A 23,573-nucleotide genomic window follows, 5' to 3' on the forward strand; every position below is an offset into this window, starting at 1 on the left:
AGTATACAATTTTTTCATTAATAATTAAGAAAAGATGAATAAAACACTACTATTTTTCTTTTAATTTAAGTGTATGCTGTGATTTATTAAGCATAGTGATTGATTTAAAGAAAAAATTAAGTAGACTGCCAATTTTTTTCAGAATAATAGGGTGCAATGCATATACTGTCATCAACGCTTTTTTGTAAATTATGAAGATAATGTCCAACATTAACTATTATACATTTCTAGTAATATTATCAAAACCTCTTGACATTTCAACATGAAATTACACACACATATACAAAGGAAATCCACCTATGAAATTATAGCATTTTGTTGTCAGTTATATTATTTATGTTACCATGGCAACAGCTGCAACTTTCAATATACCATTTTTTCATTAATAATTATGAAAACTTTAATTTAAAATTAATATTTTGCTTTTAATTTAAGTCTATGGTGTGATCTATTAACCATACTACTCGATTTAGAAAAAGAATTAAGTAGACAGCCAATTTTGTTTTTGAATAATAGGGTCAAATGCACATACTACCATCAACGCATTTTTGTAACTTGTGGACATTGTGTCCAACATTACATACACACTAAAAATATGTATACTATCTCTATTACTTTATATATCTTTGTCAAATGACACAAGATTTTAAAAAAGGTATATGCCCTTTCATTTCCTGTCATTTTCAAATGAACATTATTAATTCTGTTACCATGGTAACCAATACAAAAAGAGGAACCGTTTCCCATATGAAATGTTTTAAATGAATTTATTTGAATACAAATCACTGTATAATGATGTAATAATAAGCTCCCAGCTGTTTACAAGAGAAGAGTGAAAATTGTGAATTCTGTTACCATGGTAACCAACAACAATTTTTTTTTTTTTTTTTTAACAACGCACTCAACACATTTTATTTACGCCATGGTAACGAATGCAAAACAGAGAAAACAAATTTCTAAAAAAAATATAATTTTCAAGGACTGAGACAAAACCAATGTATAGTGACATAATTGTTTTCCTGAAAGTACAACTTGCAGCAATTCACTGGACTCAGTGTGACAGGTATCAACAATAATTTGTGAAATATCACATTTAGTATTCGCTAGAACCACAAGCAGTGTCCATCAGCATATTATTTTGTTTAGAATACATTATACCAGCTGAACGGTATTGTAGTGGATTACACGAACCCATGGTCAGGCCACAAGGCTTCGGGTCCCTTCTGGTACTTCAATGTACTCCACTGAGACCGGTACTTCAATCTTTCACCCCACTACAGTGCCTCAGCAAAAAAAAAGAAGAAAAAAAAGAAGTAAATAAATAAAAAAAAAAATTAAAAATTGACGAGCTCGTAGTACCTGTTGGGCTCCTAGGCTTCAGCGTAGTTAGCCTTGTGGATGATACGGCCTGCACGAAACTTGGAAACAGAATCCCCACACTGACCATCAGTGTGATGACTGTTTCTCCCCTTTGATGATTAATGCATATATATATGTGTGTGTGTGTGTGTGTGTGTGTGTGTGTATAGGTGTGCGCCCCCCCCCCCTCCCTTTTGGCAGCTTCCTACGACCACTGCTGGGTAGGTGTAAACCACTTGCACCAACTAGTGATCCATAACTGGTTCAAAAAAGGCCATGGTTTGTGCTATCCCGCCTGTGGGAAGCGCAAATAAAAGATCCCTTGCTGCTAATCGGAAGAGTAGCCCATGTAGTGGCGACAGCGGGTTTCCTCTCAAAATGTGTGTGGTCCTTAACCATATGTCTGACTCCATATAACCATAAATAAAATGTGTTGAGTGCGTCGTTAAATAAAACATTTCTTTCTTTCTTTTTTTCACTAATATATCTGAACAGTATATGCAAACAAATATTTTATAAATAATATATATATTTATTTCCAACTGTTAGATTGGATTCTCTCACATCCATTTTCCTCAGTTATGTCCTGTTCAGTGTCATCTTGATATATGTCATCCAACATTCAGATGGGATTCTGAAAAACAAATGTAGTCTGGATAGATCTGCTATGTAGAGGCACTGATTTTCCGTTTCAGATTTTTCTCTTTTCCGTTTCATAATGTTACAAATTCTGTTTTTTTCCGTTTCAGTATTGAACAAATTCTGTTTTTGTTTCTCACACAAACACACACACACACACACACACACACACCACACACCGCAATTAATAGCTGGTATAAAATAAATAAATATGCAATGAGGCAAAATATGTCAGTAGTTTATATTTATTTTTAGTTTAAATTTAAACAAGAATACGCCACGACACAGACTTCAGTTTTCTTTACGATATGATCGGGAAAATAATTACAAACAATCACACTATAAACCACTTCCCTTGTATAATTTATTTTGAACAAAGCCTGGTATACAATATGCAATTACTGCATTCTTTTCTGAGATCAGAAATATGGCAATGCCGCAAATGTTAAAAATTAATTAGCAAACATAACATAATATATCTTTCACTTGAGTAAATATCGGACAATTTTAGCTCACAATGTTCGGTTTTTCCCGTTAAATCGCCGGGAATAAGCGAAGAAAACATGACTGGTAAAACGTCTAGATACTCTACATTAAACATTTGGCGTAACATACAAAGGTACTAGTGTCGTAGCGTAGCATAGGCAGATGTCGGTGGCCATAGTTTCTAGTTCGAAAAATAAATTTTAATTAATCAAATGCGCTATTTAAAGTTAAATAATGTTTTTGAAAAAAATTGGGAATTCCGTTTCAGATAGGTATTTCCGCGATTCCACGATAGCGGAAAATCAGTGCCTCTAGCTATGTAATTAGCTATTGTTTGTTATTAATGTAAACAGTTAGTTCTTTCTGTTAGTTTTAAAAAGACTACCCTAGAGAACCAAGTTTCAGGTGTGGGGAATCAAAACTTCAAGAGAAAACAAACTAATTTTCAGTTAAGTTTACTTTTTTACCTGGTATCAATCAAATCTCAAGGATAAAACAGACTTTGAAATATTCAATGTTGACCTTTAATTTTAATTATGAAGAAATCAAAAAATAAAATACATGATATATATTTGAATCTAAAGAATCTGTACCAATTTTCAGGCCTACAAAATATAAACTATTACGAAAAGATAAAGGGAGAGAAATAATGAAATTAAAAAAAATAAAATATGCATTTATCTACATGTATTAGTTTGTACATGTATACTACATGTATATCATAGAACTGCATGCAACTCCTTTCCAGCTATAGGGGTAAAGCGCTCGATTGATGCACGGTTGACCCATGATCGATCCCTGTCGATGGGCCCTTAGGGCTTTTCTTGTTCCTGCCAGTGCACCACGACTGGTATATCGAAGGCTGTGGTATGTGCTATCCTGTCTGTGGGATAGTGCATATAAAAGATCCCTTGCTACTAATGGAAAATTGTAGCAGGTTTCTTCTCACTTAATTAATGATTAATTAATCATCGGCTATTGGATGTCAAACATTTGGTAATTCTGACTCGTAGTCATCCGAGGAAACCTGCTACAGCTTTTCTAATGCAGCAAGGGGTCTTTTATATGCACTTTACCACAAACAGGAAAGCACATACCACAGTCTTTGTCCAGTTGTGGTGCACTGGTTAGAATGAGAAAAAGCCCTGCATGCTTGTCAGTGACCATACATGTGATGTCAGATGCTGTTCAAATGTAAACTGGAAGTTACTTTTTTTATTATTAAAATGTTTAATTCAAGATGCTCACTCAAGAATATGGGCGGACAAGGAAGAATTGGAAAAAAATAAAAAAATTCTAATGTTAAGGAAAGTGTAAAAGTTATTATCCTGAAATAGATGTTTTAAAAATTACCAACCAACTGTCATGCAGAGATTGCATTTCCTACTAACCTGATAACACATGTTAAAGTTAATTTCCAAGTGATCTGGTATAATCAAACATTTTTGAATAATTATGTATAATGGCTTGTGACATTGAACGACCACCTCTTAACCTTCTGACTACTGCAGGCGAGATATCTCGCCCGACGTCACGTCAGTCGATATACTGTACACTGTATACAGTGCATTCCCCAATTCATATTTCCCGCCATTTTGCACACGACACTCACCGGAAACGGAAATATAATTAAAGAAAAAAGATTTTTTTTCAAAATGGTGGTTTTTGTTTTGATTTTTTTCAATTGAAAATACCTTGAAATTTTGAGTTAAAAAAGTGGTTTTCGGCAAGTATTTTCACTTGACAACAATGGCGGCACGTCGCGGTAATTTTCAGGGATCGATAGCTGATTGCAACAGCTAATTTGATAATAAATTTGATCGTTTTACCAACAACGAAAATGACCAAATATTGCAATATGAATCGTAGTTCGGGTTTTAAAAAAAAATTCTGGTCAGAAAACCACTGTTATCGGGAATAATGGACATAAATACTGGACAGCTGGCCACAAATGCCCGTAAGTAAACGCAACTTTTTCGATTTTTTGCCTAATTTTAATCACCATTAGCCGATCTAAAATAATAAAAATTACAAAAAAAGACACGAAAATAATACTTACCGATTCATATATGAACTTTATTTCATGTATTTATGAAACATTTAAGTGAATATATGTGAGTAAAAATTATAAACTTGTACCCACTCAACATGGTTTTTGTTAAAAATTAATCCAGTAGTCTAAAGGTTAACTTATGCATCAAGTCATGCATCTTAAAACAAGATTATTGTTTGCTAAATACATACCAGTCACAAATATTTCCATAATATGATGACCAGAATGCGCTGACGATTTTTCTGGGAAAAAAAAAAAATATATATACAGTCAAACTTCGTTAACTCGAAGTTGAAGGGGACGACGAAATAGTTCGAGTTTCAGGGAGTTCGAAATTCGTACAGCAGACCTCCAAGTGAAACTGCATTGCAGTATTATCATTTCATTGATATCGGATGTTAGCACATTTCTTCTGTGTATATGATAAAACTAAGTAAATATTAACAGAAACGAGATAAATCCGATCAATTTGACGTACATCTCTGTGTACTTTTATTGTATTAATTGAAGTAAAGTAAAAAAAAAGAAAGTAAAAAAAAAGAAAAAGAAAACTGAAAGCACGTACTTACATATAACCGGAAGTAAGCGATAAATTAAAGTTGATATATTTTTCAAATGTCAAAACAAGGCGGAACGTAACGTTGTAATAAATTAAAATACTGAATGTCGATTAGCACTAAGTACGTTTGTTTACCAAATAAAAAATACACAATATAAATAGCAAAATTATTGTAAATCACAAAAATCATTTTAAAAACCCTCAATAACATAGCGAGACATAACATAACAAATCAAAACGCTGTATGCCAAATAGCACTAGGTTATGTACTTTTTTTTTTACATGTAAAACATTCACAACAGTACAAAATAATTTATAGCTCTCAAATCACAAAGTACAAAGAGCCAAACTATCCGATAAAATTTTGTCACACTTGCTTCAAAAATCGTCTTTCATTACTGTGTCTGTAATCTTACACAGATTGAGCAGCATTTCTTCCGAATGTTCACGGTTCTGCAAACAAACAGCGTTAATTGTTATTACAACAGTTCTTTGAAGATTACAAGACTATCCGTACTTTGTGTAATGAGGCCCGCTGCCGTGTACAAACACCGACTACCCAATGCAGGCATGTAGGATCATTTCGTTCCGCATAGTCGGCGATCTATTATTCTGTAATTACCGCGTGTATCATCGATAGCCGAGACCAGTCGGGGCACTCACGCTTGGCTTGGGTGACGATTCATTTTTCTTTAAAGTATTACCGGTACAGTTAAAAGGCTCAGTCACTCCACAAACTTCGAGTTTTGGAAGTGCAATATCCCTTATTTTTTTATGGTGGGACCACAAAATTACTTTGAGAGATCTGTTCGAAGTCTGTTATTACTAGTTTGTATAGCAGTTCGGCTGGGACCGCCGTTTCACTTCGAGAGATCGACGTTTACGAAAGATCGAAGTTTGAGTTATCGAAGGTCGACTGTATATATAACTTGTGTTTCTTGTAATCAAAATAAATGTCCATTTCATCCTCATGCAAACCAATCCATCCCCAAAGGTATGTCAATATCCTATCCAAGAATTTTCCTGTGTCAGTTTAAGAGTTTTATAGTTTTTTTCAAAAGAGAAGACAAGCGTTTTGAAAAGAAATTAACTGGCATGGGGCGAAAAGGCTTGATACCACACCCCAGTCAAAGTAATATGAAACAATTTTTATAATATAAATACAAAATGCAACCAAATATGTGTTGTACATATTTGGGGGCATCCATACCGACATTTGGGGGTGAAGTGAACAGAGTAAACAAGAAACACAAAATATAATGGTATAAACATTTTAAATTTATATATATTCTCAGCAAACAATAAGTATGCATCGATCGGCAATTGTTGCACGATTTCGTATGTATTTCATCTTGGTAAGTGCTATCCTGTTGTGGGATGGTGCATAGATAAAAATACATTGCTACTAATTTTTAGCAGGTTCCCTCTCAAAAATTACCTGTTTGACATCCAATAGCCAATGATTAATAAATCAATGTGCTCTAGTGGTGTCTTTAAACAAAACAAACTTACTTTTTGTATAGACAATGAATCCATGACGTTTTGCCCCCAGTTTGACCTGTTCGCCCCATGTACCAGTTCGCCCCCAACTGTTTGCTTGTTCAACCCCAACTATTTGTCAGTTCGCCCCCAAATCTCAATTATTTGTTACTTTTAAACAATTACTGTATTGTTTCTTTAGAGGCATGTTAAACCGTGTTTGTGTGTGTGTTTCTTTTCTTAGAGGGGATCCTGAGTCAGTGCGGGCACATAATCACCAGTTTAATTAATTAATACGTATAAATCTTTATGGGTGTGAACTGGTACCTTTGTGGGGGCAAACTGGTTAAGCACGCGAGGGTGAAGTGACATCCGATTTGGGGGCGAAACGTCTGGTACCCTAAACAATTGAGGTTTATTGTAGCCCAAACCAAATTTTACTTTGAAATAATTAATTTTGTATGTACAAAAAAAATATGAATGCATGACGTTGCGACCCCAAGCCTGATCACCAGAAAGGATTATGAAATATACACATTATGTTGCTTAAAATTATAAAACAAAATGTTTTATAAGCTTAAAAAAAGATCAATTAATAACTATCTCTAACAAATATTTTTTTAAATGTGTTGGGGGGGGGGGGGGGGGGGGGGAATAAGGAAGACTTGCCAAACAACCAATTACCTAAGCCAAAATAATTTTTATTACCTAACATAATATTAGGGGAGGGGGCGAACCCTCTAATAGTTGTGGGTGAACTGACTGGGGGCGAACTGGTTTGGGGACGAAACATATGGTACCCCAAAACAATATATATTACTAAGTAAAATGAAAAATGATTGCTACTTGTGATACTTTAAATAAATTAAACCAATTAAAACTAAATTAATTTGTAAACAAAGACTGCTGACCTATCAGAGTACGTGAAACTGGTCATGTGACCTAAATCGCCACAAAAAAGCATTACTATCGTTGTAAAAATCTGTACACATCGGTGAAATAACAAAAACAATTCTGTAATAAATGCATCAATTTGGCATCTTAAAATATTTATTTTGCATTTAAATGTATTATTTATGTCAATGTGATCTATGTGTATTTAAATTGCCCCCGAAAAATATGCCTTGATCGGCCATTTTGGAAATTTTCTGTGTCATTACCCAATGTTGCATCATGTACAACACGTTACATTCGTTCGATTGTCATCAAACATCACACAATATTAGAACAAATACAGTTAAAGATGTCAACTTATATATTAAAGGTGTCTAGAATAAGTAAGAAAATAGTAAAATCATGTTTACCTTTTTGCCCTTCCAAACGTGACGAAAATAGTAGGACATCCGAAACTTGACCGAAGTTCTTCATTTTCCGCCATAGCCAAGTATTCGGTAATAAACTGTGATTGTTTCTGCTCAATCAAAATGATCTCAAACCCAATTCATAGTGCAAAATACACGATGTTTTGTCATTATTTATTATTAAATTTATTTTGGCAAACTGCAAATGGCGCGTTTTTTCCTGTTGTTATCTCTAAGGTCTCACTACACAGATGTCATCCGCCATGTTAAACTGCCCAACTTCAAGCGAAGATTGCCCATAGAACGGGTTCTCGTTGGCACTAACAACATAAACCACTGCGAACATACATTATATAAGCATTTGTATTCATTCCAAAATTGTGAACATTTCCGTCTCAATTTTTTGCTATATGACCGCATCTGGCTGTAGTACCGGTCCGAACAGGTGGTTCATAAACCGATTCACTCCGCTGTCACTTGCACTATATACCCATGTCCCAAAAGGTTGATGCACAATAATACAAAATAACATGGGCAAAAATACAGCCAGAAGGCTTACCATTAAACATACATATTGTTTTAATTCTTCACCATTTCCTAGAAGTGAATATGTGAAACATAACATGTGCCATAATTAGGAACTATAGTGGACCGTGATGAATGAACTCTCACCTGGAAGTGATCTGTGTAGTGAGACCTAAGCCAATCAAATCCCAGGTATGACTGTTCAGGAACCGACCAATCATATTATCGCTTTTAACCTTCGTTGGTCTTTTAAGACGACACAGACTTATAATAATAATAATAATAATTATTATTATCATAATTATGTACTAATCTAGCGCCTTTGTGGCCTTCTGTCTATTAAGCATTATAAATGATTACTCTGCATATAATGAAATAAACAATGTAATAACAAAACACAACGTAATTATTATCCAGATTCCAATTAATTGAATTATAAATAAATAGAATTTAAACGTACAGATTCCTGAGTAAAGATTTGACTAAACATTTTCAAGAGCCAGTGTTATGCATAATTTTATACTGTCTTTATTATATTATAAATGAACGTAATTATGTTTGCAAAGACATTTTAAAACAGACTTATGCTGACCGATCTAGTCGGATTATGTATGCGACATAACACAGGTCCGTATGCAGGGTGGTTGGTGGGGTGGGCGAGGGGGGAGGTGCGATGAGTGCGTATGGCATAACCTTTTTTTTTTCTTCTTTTTTTTTTTAATACCAAAGCTCATATTTTTTCTAGCGAATTATAGATAAGGTTACCTAAAGGTGTGGCTTTTTTTTTTTTTTTTTGTGATCCCATCACGAAGAATTCGCCCCCCCAAATTAAAAAAAAAGAAGAAATCTTGCCTATGGATTGTAGTTTCTATAAATGGATTTGTGAGAACCAGGGATGGGAGTGATACACCAGCTTACTTTATTTTTCTTCCTTGTGATTTAACAAAAAAACTAACATTTTTATTATTTTGTGTGTGAAAATTCAGATTAAAAAACCCAAAACAAAATCAATCTTAATAAATAATAGACCACAAGTAATGATACCTGAAAGGAAGGGGGGGGGGGGGGGCACAATCTGTTATAGTAATATTAATTCATTTTAATTTGGTTTTTGTGCCTATTTTAACACAATCTGGTAAAAAAAACAAATAGTGGTGGTGGGTGGGTGTGAGACGTACAGCATGAATACAGCATGGCTAGCTGGAACAACAGCACCAACAGCAACTGCCATATGTATGTGTGTGTCTGTATTATTATAATAACAACAAATTAACAATAATTATGCTTTTTTTAAAAACAATTTTTATTGACTTTATTTTTTTAAAATTATTTATTTTATTATTTAATTGAAATTATAATTATATTATTACTTAGCAGCAATATATATATATATATATATATATATATATATATATGAGATGTGAGTGGTAGCCTACCCTGTAATATTTCGTTTTTAGCCCCCCAACCCCTAAAATAAATCCATACTGTGATCGATAAACATTGTGATGGGGATCACCTCTTCCCCCCCCCCCCCCCCCCCATCAGCTACTTTTTACAGATCTTTATTATGACAGGTGTGTCGGGGTGGGGGAGTCTATTGAGAGTGAGGAGGTAGTATGGGATAATTACAAGATGATCCTGTTTTAATCATATATAACCATATGTATCAATATATCTTGTAATTATCCTGTTTTAATCATATATAACCATATGTATCAATATATCTTGTAATTATCCCATACTACCCCCTCATTTTCAATAGACTCCCCCACCCCGACATTTTTTTTTTTTTTTTTTTTTTTTTTTTAAATTATTGTAAATACTATCTAAATCTGCTACATGTATGTTTGGTTGTTTAGCCACTGTTCCCAATGAATTCGATAAATCCTTTGAGAAGTTATGAATTTTTAAAAAATAACCATGAAAATGTCTTGGACTTAGCTTTTCCCCCTTTCATTTGGAACACATCATTTCCTTTGCAAAAGGACTATCTCCAAACTAATTGTTCACTTATATTTCACTTATACATGTAGAAACAGAACAAAAATGTCTTAATTCCAGTTCACTTATACCACTGATAAACCACTTATAGGTGAAATATATGTGGAGTATCGGTGAAGTATCAGTTAACAATTTTTTTCACTTATACTTATACACACTGATACTTCACTTATACCAATATATAGGTAACTTATAAGTGGCTTATAAGTAAAGTATATTCCACTTATAAGTTTGTATAGGTTATTTCCGTAAGGGTTATTATGTGCAGTCAAAAGGTACTTTGTTTTAATGTTGGAAGCAATTCAGTACTATGCCTCAGATAATGGACAATCAACAAAAGTAAACACACCAAGCCTGAATTTAAGACGAAATACCATAATTAAAACAGTGAAAGAAAAAAAAGCGTTACGCCAAATAAATAAATAAATATATAAATAAATAATATTTTAAAAACTTTGTAAATATCAGATATTTCAAACGAAGTTAAACAAATAAACAAAGAAAATAAATTGAATAGTAAATGAATAAATAAATAAATACACGTAACTTAAAAAATAATTTTAAACTTCATAAGTGCCAGATATACCAAATGAAGCTGTATGTGACTGATATAAGTGATAGTCAGAAGTAAATAAAAGAAAGAAAGAATTATAATAAAATAATTTGAGCTACGTTTATAGACATTTAAGCAAACGTACTATGGTGACACTCCAGAATTGACATATATGCATCAGCAGTTGTCAAACAAAAACATGTCAGTAGGAACTCTCCTTCGAAATTTGTTCAGCATTAAAAGAAATGTCATGTGCTAGTTTATTTTTTATGTAAGGATATCCGACGTCATTCCCAATCAAAACAACACCATATCACATATTCATACGTTGTTTGAATATCGATCGATGGCTGACTGGTATATATATTTTTTTTAAATATGTTGTATGATATTATATTATAAAGAAATTATTACCCTCATGTGTTTCGGTATTGTCAATATCATATATTTGGAATAAACATAATGTATTACACTCGGCAGAGGCTTGCATAATACCATTTTTATTCCTAATATATGACATTGACGATACTGAAACACATTTTGGTAATAACCTCGATATATGTGTGTGTTTCATATAAATGATAGTGGAAAGTAAATACAAGAAATAAAGAAAGAAAATAATAAAATAATAAAATAAAATAAAATAAAATAAAGAAATACCAGATATTTCAAATGAAATTGTATGTGTCTGATATATATGATAGTGAAAAGTAAATAAAAGTAAATAAATCAATAAAGAATAATGACATGTAGCATTGTTTAGTATTTATATGATTGTCCTTTTTAATGAAACAATAATGGAAAAATAGTGCTTGTGTTTTTTACGAGGAAGAGGAGGCATATTTTATTAAAATTTAAATACTGATACATGTGAAGAATTAAATATCACTTGAAATCCACTTGAATATATAGACAAAACTACATATATGTGGTTTTCTGATTTCTGTATTCCACGAGTGTATTTCCTGCAGGAAACCCCGATGCCACAGGCAGAAGGGTTTTCCTGCAGGAAATACACGAGTGGAATACAGAAATCAGAAAACCACATATATGTAGTTTTGTATTTATTACATACCCTAAATTGGATTTTTTTTTCAAAATAATAATTTAGAAATTGTAACACTGCTAGCTAATGACGGGGATTTCTAAATTTACACAACTAGGTCAGCTGTGTTACTACGCAGACCGAAGAACCACCAATTATTACACATAGGAATATAGTTCTATTTAAACAATAAACAGAAATAAGAAAGAACGAGTGAAAAGTTACCTATAATTTTAATGATATTGTTTGAAATGCCTTTTAAAGACAATGTAATAGCTAAAATTCACGAACAATATAATATTTAATTTGAGCGTGCCAGTTTTATCAGTGTCTGAGTCGTCATTGGTGTGTTTTCATTTATTGATGTTCATGGAATTATTCGTTGCTGAAAAGTTTTAAGTTTATATTAAAAAATGTGCCTCCATAAATCATCGCTCCACTGAATAATCCGGTTGACAGTTCATTCAAGTTTTCTACGTGAGGAGATGGCATTGTTGCTAAAGTCGACGACAGTCACTTTTCGCACCCTTGTTTTGGCTTCGTACACAATAAATATAGTATATCTTACCGTAATTTCACTAGAAATCCATATTTCGTAAAAGGTGCAATTTTTTAATCACAAGATTTTGTTCAAAGACATCCAGGTGCATTAGTAATGTTAAGAAAAAAAAAAAAGTGATAGCAATTTTACATTGGAATTTTTCCAAAAAGGAAACGTCATGTACCCAGTTTATGGTTATTGTAAGGAGATGCAAAGTGACGTCATTGGAATACTGATGTCATTTAAATTCAAAATTAGCTGTATTATTACAATACTGCGCCATATTAAAATAAAAACTAGTCTACTAACCTTGACCCCTGTCAAATTCCTATAACAAGCAGACAACGCTGTTTACAGGTCGGTTTTTTTTTTTTCATAATTCTGGAAAAAATATTAATTTGAAGTTTTGAAAGATGAAAGAAATAAAACGTACCTTTTTTCAAATAGATCATATCACAAAATTACGGTAGGAGATGTTTTATTTATTCAAAAAGAATAAGAATTGTGTACGATGTAACGAAGCCAAAACAAGGGTCCAGAAAGTGACTGTCGTCGACCTTAGGCCTAACTATCGTGGATTAAAAGCTTGTTGGTTAGTAGTGTTCCCGTCTCAAGTTTTGGTATCGCGCTCATTAAATTGTAAATATTTGTAACCGTTTTCGTCTGTTTTCAGTTCAAATTTTCCACAAAATAACATTTTAAACAAACCAAGCACAAACTTTGTTTACATATCGCGAAGGGCATTCCCGGTAACCATGTGCTATAAATAGTAGCGTTGAATACGGTATAGTTCCGGCAGTTGAGTTGAATACGGAAAGTTGTATTCAATTCTTGTATTCAGAGCTGTATTTATATAGTAAGATTTAATGGGTATGTAATAAAACTATAATTCTAATTGTTAAAAGTAGCAAATAAATTCAAGGGATAAAAAATCCCATCGCCCGACGCCCATGCCAAGTGGAATTTTCATGCCGGGCAAGTAATTATGTTAACTGCATATGCCCGATGACAAGTGACTAATGTAACACCTAAAATGTTTTACAAATCTCGGTAAAACCTTTGGAAAGAGTTCCAATCGTCCGAATATGTACATAGCTCTAAGGAGAACTAACCCTAACATTAAATGCTGGAACGATCGGTACTCTTACCAATGCGTTAACACACCAAGACGGAAAACAATGTGTTGAAAAGTCCGAAAATAACTTTAGAGTTGTTCCCCTTTTATTATCGACTAAGATCGGCAATTTCTGCCACTGAACGTTCAACTGAATTCGTACAAATAATCAGTTTCATGATCTTCAAACTTGGAAATAGCGTCCAATACGCTTTACAGCTTATATAAAAATAAAGTATACATGCCTTGTGTGTGCAATCAAAATGTTTAATCCTTGAAAACATGGTACATGAGGAGGGATACAGTTTAAAATTATAATATTGAAATTAAATTAGACGTTAACACAGTTCCGGAATGTGCTCTTTGCAAATGAACGGGCGTAATTTAAAGCAAGTTCACAATTTCCGAGTTCACTTGAACAAAGCACACATATTATGAACTGTAATCTTGTAAAAGTTGCAAGATATTTTAGTTTATATATAATAAACCTTGTAGCAGAACATACATGTACTTAATGCTTTTCAGTACTTTGCAACATAGGTACTTGATGACAGGATAATAAAGTTAAACCATTTCCCAATGACACTAGTACATGATACGTTGGTTATTGCACTGAGTTATAGTCACCGGTCCACTGTGATCGAAAGCCTGTTGTAATCAATAAGTGTCTACTATTGTTTTTAAATAACATTTTGTTAAAATAGCAGACCCCTGTTTTCAAATTATATGTTTGCTTCAGTGTTTGGAACACGCTCGTACCAATACATGCTACGTGTTAGTGGTTGGGACGCTAATTTATTGTAAATATTATTATCTTTCTTCTTGTTTTTCTTTCTCTTTGACCATAGCAATACGTTGTTGTTTTTTTTGTTGTTTTTTTGGGGGGGGGGGGGTGTATATTGTGGTATATTGAGAATAATTAAATTATCCTGTCATCAAGTGCCTATGCTTTGCAAATGTAAACCTACGTTCGTGTAAAATCCAATTCAATTTTTATTGTACATATCACTCACAATTAAGGAGCAGGTACAAAAACTATAACAACAATGACAAATGAACGGGTAAGGTGAAATTAATTTCATTAGCCCTACGTCATAATCGTGTTAAGTCAGATTTCATTAGCCCTACGCCATAATCGTGATGATGCGATGCCCTCTAAGCATACATGAATATATTCATTTTCTCTGCTTTATTAATAGTTTTTAACAAATAAATTATGCTCAATAAATTAAAAATACAAGACTGCAATCGATGCAGTGGCATATTGTGGGCGGGGCCACTGGGGTGGTTGCCGCAGGCGCAAAATTCTGGACTGGTGGAAGGGACTCGAGGAGTGCCAACGGTCCACTGGTTAGAGGGCGCAATACTATGCCACTGAATCGATGTACACCCCTTCTCCTGCTGTTGTTTACCAAGCCTGCACTATTTCCAGCCAGTGCTCCACAGCTGGTGTAACAAAGGCCGTGGTATGTACTATCCTGTCTGCAGGGTGGTGCATATAAAAAATCCCTTGCTGCCAATCGAAAAGAGTAGCCCATGAAGTGGCGACAGCGGGTTTCCTCTCTCAATATCTGTGTGGTCCTTAGCCATATAACTGATGCCATTTAACCGTAAATAAAATGTGTTGAGTGCATCGTTAAATAAAACATTTCATTTCCTTCCTTTTTTATTTAAAAACATTTGCAGAGTAACAGAGCTCATGTTTACTTTGAGGCCAGCTACGGCTGTTTGTGAGAGACTTCTCAGCTATGAACAGGGTAAAAACATTTGCAGAGTAACAGAGCTCATGTTTACTTTGAGGCCAGCTACGGCTGTTTGTGAGAGACTTCTCAGCTATGAACAGGGTAAAAACATTTGCAGAGTAACAGAGCTCATGTTTACTTTGAGGCCAGCTACGGCTGTTTGTGAGAGACTTCTCAGCTATGAACAGGGTAAAAACATTTGCAGAGTAACAGAGCTCATGTTTACTTTGAGGCCAGCTACGGCTGTTTGTGAGAGACTTCTCAGCTATGAACAGGGTAAAAACATTTGCAGAGTAACAGAGCTCATGTTTACTTTGAGGCCAGCTACGGCTGTTTGTGAGAGACTTCTCAGCTATGAACAGGGTAAAAACATTTGCAGAGTAACAGAGCTCATGTTTACTTTGAGGCCAGCTACGGCTGTTTGTGAGAGACTTCTCAGCTATGAACAGGGTAAAAACATTTGCAGAGTAACAGAGCTCATGTTTACTTTGAGGCCAGCTACGGCTGTTTGTGAGAGACTTCTCAGCTATGAACAGGGTAAAAACATTTGCAGAGTAACAGAGCTCATGTTTACTTTAAGGCCAGCTACGGCTGTTTGTGAGAGACGTTTCTCAGCTATGAACAGGGTAAAAACATTTGCAGAGTAACAGAGCTCATGTTTACTTTGAGGCCAGCTACGGCTGTTTGTGAGAGACGTTTCTCAGCTATGAACAGGGTAAAAACATTTGCAGAGTAACAGAGCTCATGTTTACTTTAAGGCCAGCTACGGCTGTTTGTGAGAGACGTTTCTCAGCTATGAACAGGGTAAAAACATTTGCAGAGTAACAGAGCTCATGTTTACTTTGAGGCCAGCTACGGCTGTTTGTGAGAGACGTTTCTCAGCTATGAACAGGGTAAAAACATTTGCAGAGTAACAGAGCTCATGTTTACTTTAAGGCCAGCTACGGCTGTTTGTGAGAGACGTTTCTCAGCTATGAACAGGGTAAAAACATTTGCAGAGTAACAGAGCTCATGTTTACTTTGAGGCCAGCTACGGCTGTTTGTGAGAGACGTTTCTCAGCTATGAACAGGGTAAAAACATTTGCAGAGTAACAGAGCTCATGTTTACTTTAAGGCCAGCTACGGCTGTTTGTGAGAGACGTTTCTCAGCTATGAACAGGGTAAAAACATTTGCAGAGTAACAGAGCTCATGTTTACTTTGAGGCCAGCTACGGCTGTTTGTGAGAGACGTTTCTCAGCTATGAACAGGGTAAAAACATTTGCAGAGTAACAGAGCTCATGTTTACTTTAAGGCCAGCTACGGCTGTTTGTGAGAGACGTTTCTCAGCTATGAACAGGGTAAAAACATTTGCAGAGTAACAGAGCTCATGTTTACTTTGAGGCCAGCTACGGCTGTTTGTGAGAGACGTTTCTCAGCTATGAACAGGGTAAAAACATTTGCAGAGTAACAGAGCTCATGTTTACTTTGAGGCCAGCTACGGCTGTTTGTGAGAGACGTTTCTCAGCTATGAACAGGGTAAAAACATTTGCAGAGTAACAGAGCTCATGTTTACTTTGAGGCCAGCTACGGCTGTTTGTGAGAGACGTTTCTCAGCTATGAACAGGGTAAAAACATTTGCAGAGTAACAGAGCTCATGTTTACTTTAAGGCCAGCTACGGCTGTTTGTGAGAGACGTTTCTCAGCTATGAACAGGGTAAAAACATTTGCAGAGTAACAGAGCTCATGTTTACTTTGAGGCCAGCTACGGCTGTTTGTGAGAGACGTTTCTCAGCTATGAACAGGGTAAAAACATTTGCAGAGTAACAGAGCTCATGTTTACTTTGAGGCCAGCTACGGCTGTTTGTGAGAGACGTTTCTCAGCTATGAACAGGGTAAAAACATTTGCAGAGTAACAGAGCTCATGTTTACTTTGAGGCCAGCTACGGCTGTTTGTGAGAGACGTTTCTCATCTATGAACAGGGTAAAAACATTTGCAGAGTAACAGAGCTCATGTTTACTTTGAGGCCAGCTACGGCTGTTTGTGAGAGACGTTTCTCAGCTATGAACAGGGTAAAAACATTTGCAGAGTAACAGAGCTCATGTTTACTTTAAGGCCAGCTACGGCTGTTTGTGAGAGACGTTTCTCAGCTATGAACAGGGTAAAAACATTTGCAGAGTAACAGAGCTCATGTTTACTTTAAGGCCAGCTACGGCTGTTTGTGAGAGACGTTTCTCAGCTATGAACAGGGTAAAAACATTTGCAGAGTAACAGAGCTCATGTTTACTTTAAGGCCAGCTACGGCTGTTTGTGAGAGACGTTTCTCAGCTATGAACAGGGTAAAAACATTTGCAGAGTAACAGAGCTCATGTTTACTTTAAGGCCAGCTACGGCTGTTTGTGAGAGACGTTTCTCAGCTATGAACAGGGTAAAAACATTTGCAGAGTAACAGAGCTCATGTTTACTTTAAGGCCAGCTACGGCTGTTTGTGAGAGACGTTTCTCAGCTATGAACAGGGTAAAAACATTTGCAGAGTAACAGAGCTCATGTTTACTTTGAGGCCAGCTACGGCTGTTTGTGAGAGACGTTTCTCAGCTATGAACAGGGTAAAAACATTTGCAGAGTAACAGAGCTCATGTTTACTTTGAGGCCAGCTACGGCTGTTTGTGAGAGACGTTTCTCAGCTATGAACAGGGTAAAAACATTTGCAGAGTAACAGAGCTCATGTTTACTTTGAGGCCAGCTACGGCTGTTTGTGAGAGACGTTTCTCAGCTATGAACAGGGTAAAAACATTTGCAGAGTAACAGAGCTCATGTTTACTTTGAGGCCAGCTACGGCTGTTTGTGAGAGACGTTTCTCATCTATGAACAGGGTAAAAACATTTGCAGAGTAACAGAGCTCATGTTTACTTTGAGGCCAGCTACGGCTGTTTGTGAGAGACGTTTCTCAGCTATGAACAGGGTAAAAACATTTGCAGAGTAACAGAGCTCATGTTTACTTTGAGGCCAGCTACGGCTGTTTGTGAGAGACGTTTCTCAGCTATGAACAGGGTAAAAACATTTGCAGAGTAACAGAGCTCATGTTTACTTTAAGGCCAGCTACGGCTGTTTGTGAGAGACGTTTCTCAGCTATGAACAGGGTAAAAACATTTGCAGAGTAACAGAGCTCATGTTTACTTTAAGGCCAGCTACGGCTGTTTGTGAGAGACGTTTCTCAGCTATGAACAGGGTAAAAACATTTGCAGAGTAACAGAGCTCATGTTTACTTTAAGGCCAGCTACGGCTGTTTGTGAGAGACGTTTCTCAGCTATGAACAGGGTAAAAACATTTGCAGAGTAACAGAGCTCATGTTTACTTTAAGGCCAGCTACGGCTGTTTGTGAGAGACGTTTCTCAGCTATGAACAGGGTAAAAACATTTGCAGAGTAACAGAGCTCATGTTTACTTTAAGGCCAGCTACGGCTGTTTGTGAGAGACGTTTCTCAGCTATGAACAGGGTAAAAACATTTGCAGAGTAACAGAGCTCATGTTTACTTTAAGGCCAGCTACGGCTGTTTGTGAGAGACGTTTCTCAGCTATGAACAGGGTAAAAACATTTGCAGAGTAACAGAGCTCATGTTTACTTTAAGGCCAGCTACGGCTGTTTGTGAGAGACGTTTCTCAGCTATGAACAGGGTAAAAACATTTGCAGAGTAACAGAGCTCATGTTTACTTTAAGGCCAGCTACGGCTGTTTGTGAGAGACGTTTCTCAGCTATGAACAGGGTAAAAACATTTGCAGAGTAACAGAGCTCATGTTTACTTTAAGGCCAGCTACGGCTGTTTGTGAGAGACGTTTCTCAGCTATGAACAGGGTAAAAACATTTGCAGAGTAACAGAGCTCATGTTTACTTTAAGGCCAGCTACGGCTGTTTGCGAGAGACGTTTCTCAGCTATGAACAGGGTAAAAACATTTGCAGAGTAACAGAGCTCATGTTTACTTTGAGGCCAGCTACGGCTGTTTGCGAGAGACGTTTCTCAGCTATGAACAGGGTAAAAACATTTGCAGAGTAACAGAGCTCATGTTTACTTTGAGGCCAGCTACGGCTGTTTGCGAGAGACATTTCTCAGCTATGAACAGGGTAAAAACATTTGCAGAGTAACAGAGCTCATGTTTACTTTAAGGCCAGCTACGGCTGTTTGTGAGAGACGTTTCTCAGCTATGAACAGGGTAAAAACATTTGCAGAGTAACAGAGCTCATGTTTACTTTGAGGCCAGCTACGGCTGTTTGCGAGAGACATTTCTCAGCTATGAACAGGGTAAAAACATTTGCAGAGTAACAGAGCTCATGTTTACTTTAAGGCCAGCTACGGCTGTTTGCGAGAGACATTTCTCAGCTATGAACAGGGTAAAAACATTTGCAGAGTAACAGAGCTCATGTTTACTTTGAGGCCAGCTACGGCTGTTTGCGAGAGACATTTCTCAGCTATGAACAGGGTAAAAACATTTGCAGAGTAACAGAGCTCATGTTTACTTTCAGTCCAGCTACGGCTGTTTGCGAGAGACATTTCTCAGCTATGAACAGGGTAAAAACATTTGCAGAGTAACAGAGCTCATGTTTACTTTGAGGCCAGCTACGGCTGTTTGCGAGAGACATTTCTCAGCTATGAACAGGGTAAAAACATTTGCAGAGTAACAGAGCTCATGTTTACTTTGAGGCCAGCTACGGCTGTTTGTGAGAGACATTTCTCAGCTATGATTATGAACAGGGTAAAAACATCCTAAAGAAGAATTTTGGGGCAGAGAGTATTAAATAATATGCTTACAATAAATTGAATAATGACACATGGGCCAAAATCCCTAAAAAAAATTGAACCAATGCCACCACATCTACAGCCATACAACATACATTGACATGATAATTATATTTAGATGAACAAATGGACAGTACCAAACAAATAACAAACTTTAAATCAACAAATGGACACTATTTAAAACAAAGTTTAAATCAACAAGTAGAGGAGACAGTGGATACTACTGGACAGACATCTATATACATGTATTTAGTACTTCCTGGGTACTTGTTGTAACCTATTGGCAAATTTTTTTATTTGTGCAATTAAACCAATTACTTTCTTCAAGATTATTACATTATTAAGCACTGTATTAAATTAAATAGGAGTGACACAATTGGTTACCTTGAGAAATATAGGCAAGTGGAAAAATATATGGGGCAAGTGAATATCTGATGGGCACTTGCCCTGTGGCAGGTAATTTTTTAGAAATTTTTTGAACCCCTGACATTCCCATTAAGTTCATTTTATTGTATGAATCTCTTAATTTTGCTTTGTTACACAGGCGAACGCATGCGCAATAGGAAAGCAAAATACCTCTATTATTATTTTTATCATCATCATTAAAATAAAACAACTGAAAAAAAAGAAGAAAAAAAAGAAAGGCTGTAATAATTTCTGAACCTGAGGGTCGCCACTCATTCACCTGTTGTGATTGAATTGGTATCTGATCGTCGAATAATGGAATATACACATGTATCTCTGAACCTTCTCAACAAGATGATCGAAGCCATCAATATTTTTAAAAGCGAAACAAAATTGGGGAGGGGTTGGGGATGTCGGTAGGACTAAGGGAAAAAGAGCTCATGGACCAACTCGTGAAAAGGGCAATCCAATGAACAAAAAAACCCAAACCCAAACCCCCCAAAACTACAAAAAAACCCACACAAAACCCCACACAAAACCCCCAAAACTACAACAAAAATGGACATATAACATAAAAAGCCCAAATAAACAAGAACAATGAACAAACTTGCTGATCTTATTGATTGTGTGGGCCTAGGAGTTAATTGATGAGGAGAGGGTGGGGCTAAATTGCATGCTATTCCGGAAAACTTTAAAATCTAAATGGCTTGAAATGCAATTTCATCACATCTGAATAACAAAATTGCCATTTAAAAGGTGGATTTTTTTTTTGGGTATCACTTTTTTTTAAATGTTTAAAATTTCACATCCTTTTTTAGTTATGCTATGAGGTTCGTCAGTGGAGCTTTTCTAATACTGATTTGTTCGTCCGTCCTTCAACTTTTCCTTTGAAGTCTAACCTTTTTACAGTTTTCATTGAAATGTTCTGGAACGTGGTACGTGCACGACCCTTTAATTTTCATCCTCCAGAATCTAACAGAGATATTTAGAAATTTTTAACATTTGAATTTGTATATATTTTCCTTCTTAAAAATTGTAATTGACATTTTGAAAGGCTATCTTCTCCAAGACTTTTGAATGGATGGTTCTGAAAGTTGGTAATATATAATTGTCCTAGGCAGTTGTCACAAGTCAAGGGTAATCTGATTTTAATTGTATGAAAGAGAATATGTGGTTATATATTTTATAACATTTTTTATAATTTATACGGTATTTTAATTTATACGAATGAGAGAAGCATGAAGTATGAGTCATAGCTTGTATCTCACACATGAAGCTGTCTTTAATTAGCAAGGTAGCAATTTGTATTATTGTAGCTTGTGGTATGGGTGAGTGATAGATGAGTGATAAGCTGACTGGGTGAATATAGTGTGGAACTGGGCTATTGAGTGGATGATTTGTCATTAATCGCTGAGAGAGAATCATTGAACATTCAGTTTGGGAAAGACTTGGTAGAAGTGTAAGACTTTGTGGAAGTTCGGGTTATTGTTTAACCGTAAGTAAATTAAATATTTTACACATGTATTGTGTTACAGAGGTGTGACATTTGAATGTTATTTTGGTCTGTATTTAGTTTGCTATATTAAATGTATATATTTAGCAAATGCTCAGTGTAACTTGTGAAATGCGGACATTGTGTAAAGTAATGAAATTGTTTGCTATATGTATTTATGTGTTTATTAAATGTATAATGTGAATTGAATTATGCACATGAAGTAAGTTGTACGTGTTATTAACGTATACGTTGTGAAACCTGTATAATGTGGACATGTGTGAAATGATGAAAATGATTGATGTATGAAGGGTATTTAATATTGAGGTTTTGCATGATAGTAATGGAGTGTATATTGTTTACAGCAGCTTGTGTGGTATCTGTTGAGACCAACAACGGGATGAGCAGCGAGGGGCAATGTTAGAGTTTGACCAGGTGATTGGGCTGCGGAATTATGTGAAGAAGGGACGAGGAAACTGACGTTGATGTTAATTCATGGAAGTTGGGTACAGCTGAAGTGGAAATTGAAGTTCCACATGTGGGCTACTTATTAGCCATGATGTTGTGGTGGTGAATAACAAGTGTATTGTTATCGTGCAGCATCTCGGTGAATAACAAGTGTATTGTTATTGTGCAGCAGAAACATATTGTGTAAATATGGATGTAGTATTTAGAGCTGATCTGAAATGGAGGGTGCTAACTAATGTTAGTACATAATTTAGTTAGAACAATATATGTATATAAAAGGTGATCACGAGGAAGTGAATCATAAGGATTGTGGTATGAACTGAAACATTTTATATTGAACTGTGTGGTTTTAGTATATTATTTTGTGTGTTGTGATACGTGATATTTTTATATGAAATTATGTGTAAAGTGGTGATAATGTATGTTTATTATATATGAGAAGTGTGAGTGTTGAGGGAGTGCTGGTGATTAGTGGTATGTGAGAGGGATATAATTAGGGTTAGTAAGTAGGAGTGGAGAATGAATGTGATTGTTATTTGGGTGCTGTAAATAAATGTAATATAATTTATTGGATTAGTGTTGTTTCTTTTAGTTATTCAATCACTTGTTACAGCAGTCTTTACAAACCAATACAGAGATATTCTGGAATTTTTATTTAAAAAAATTAAAATGTGGGTTTAGTTGACACAAACTGTCAAACAAAAATAATTTTTTTGTTTAGTTTTTATTTCTACCTGAAATAAATGTTCAATGTGTAGTCTGGTCGTTGAAGGTGAAAAAATTGTAAAAAAATCCTTGCCTATGCGGTCAAGAAGACCAGACAACAGAGCACATCCTCCAGAGATGTCCGCAGCAGCAGAAGATCAGGGAGGAGATCTGGCCTCACCAAAAATCTCTTGCTACCAAGCTCTATGGCAACAATGAGGACCTAGAGAGGATGATGCTCTTCATCCTACGATCAAATTTAGAAGTGTAGTCAGCAAACGCAAAGAAGAAGGCATCATTGGAAGCACTGTGTTTTGTAGAACATTATATCTAAAA

The 23,573-nt window shown here is 35.5% G+C and overlaps 2 long non-coding RNA genes across 2 annotated transcripts; one reads left to right on the forward strand and one right to left on the reverse strand.

The window, feature by feature from the left end:
* Positions 1–1,875: 1,875 nt before the first annotated feature.
* Positions 1,876–8,005, reverse strand: LOC121391901. Its single transcript, XR_005960395.1, has 3 exons — positions 7,880–8,005; positions 4,729–4,779; positions 1,876–1,993 (listed from the first exon to the last, which is right to left on the reverse strand). It is a non-coding gene; the product is annotated as an uncharacterized LOC121391901 (long non-coding RNA).
* Positions 8,006–21,872: 13,867 nt separating this feature from the next.
* On the forward strand, positions 21,873–23,100 carry LOC121391902. Its single transcript, XR_005960396.1, has 2 exons — positions 21,873–22,067; positions 22,430–23,100. It is a non-coding gene; the product is annotated as an uncharacterized LOC121391902 (long non-coding RNA).
* Positions 23,101–23,573: the final 473 nt, after the last annotated feature.

The sequence above is a fragment of the Gigantopelta aegis genome, unplaced genomic scaffold (genome assembly GCF_016097555.1).
Source record: "Gigantopelta aegis isolate Gae_Host unplaced genomic scaffold, Gae_host_genome ctg3080_pilon_pilon:::debris, whole genome shotgun sequence".
Lineage (NCBI taxonomy): Eukaryota > Metazoa > Mollusca > Gastropoda > Neomphalida > Peltospiridae > Gigantopelta > Gigantopelta aegis.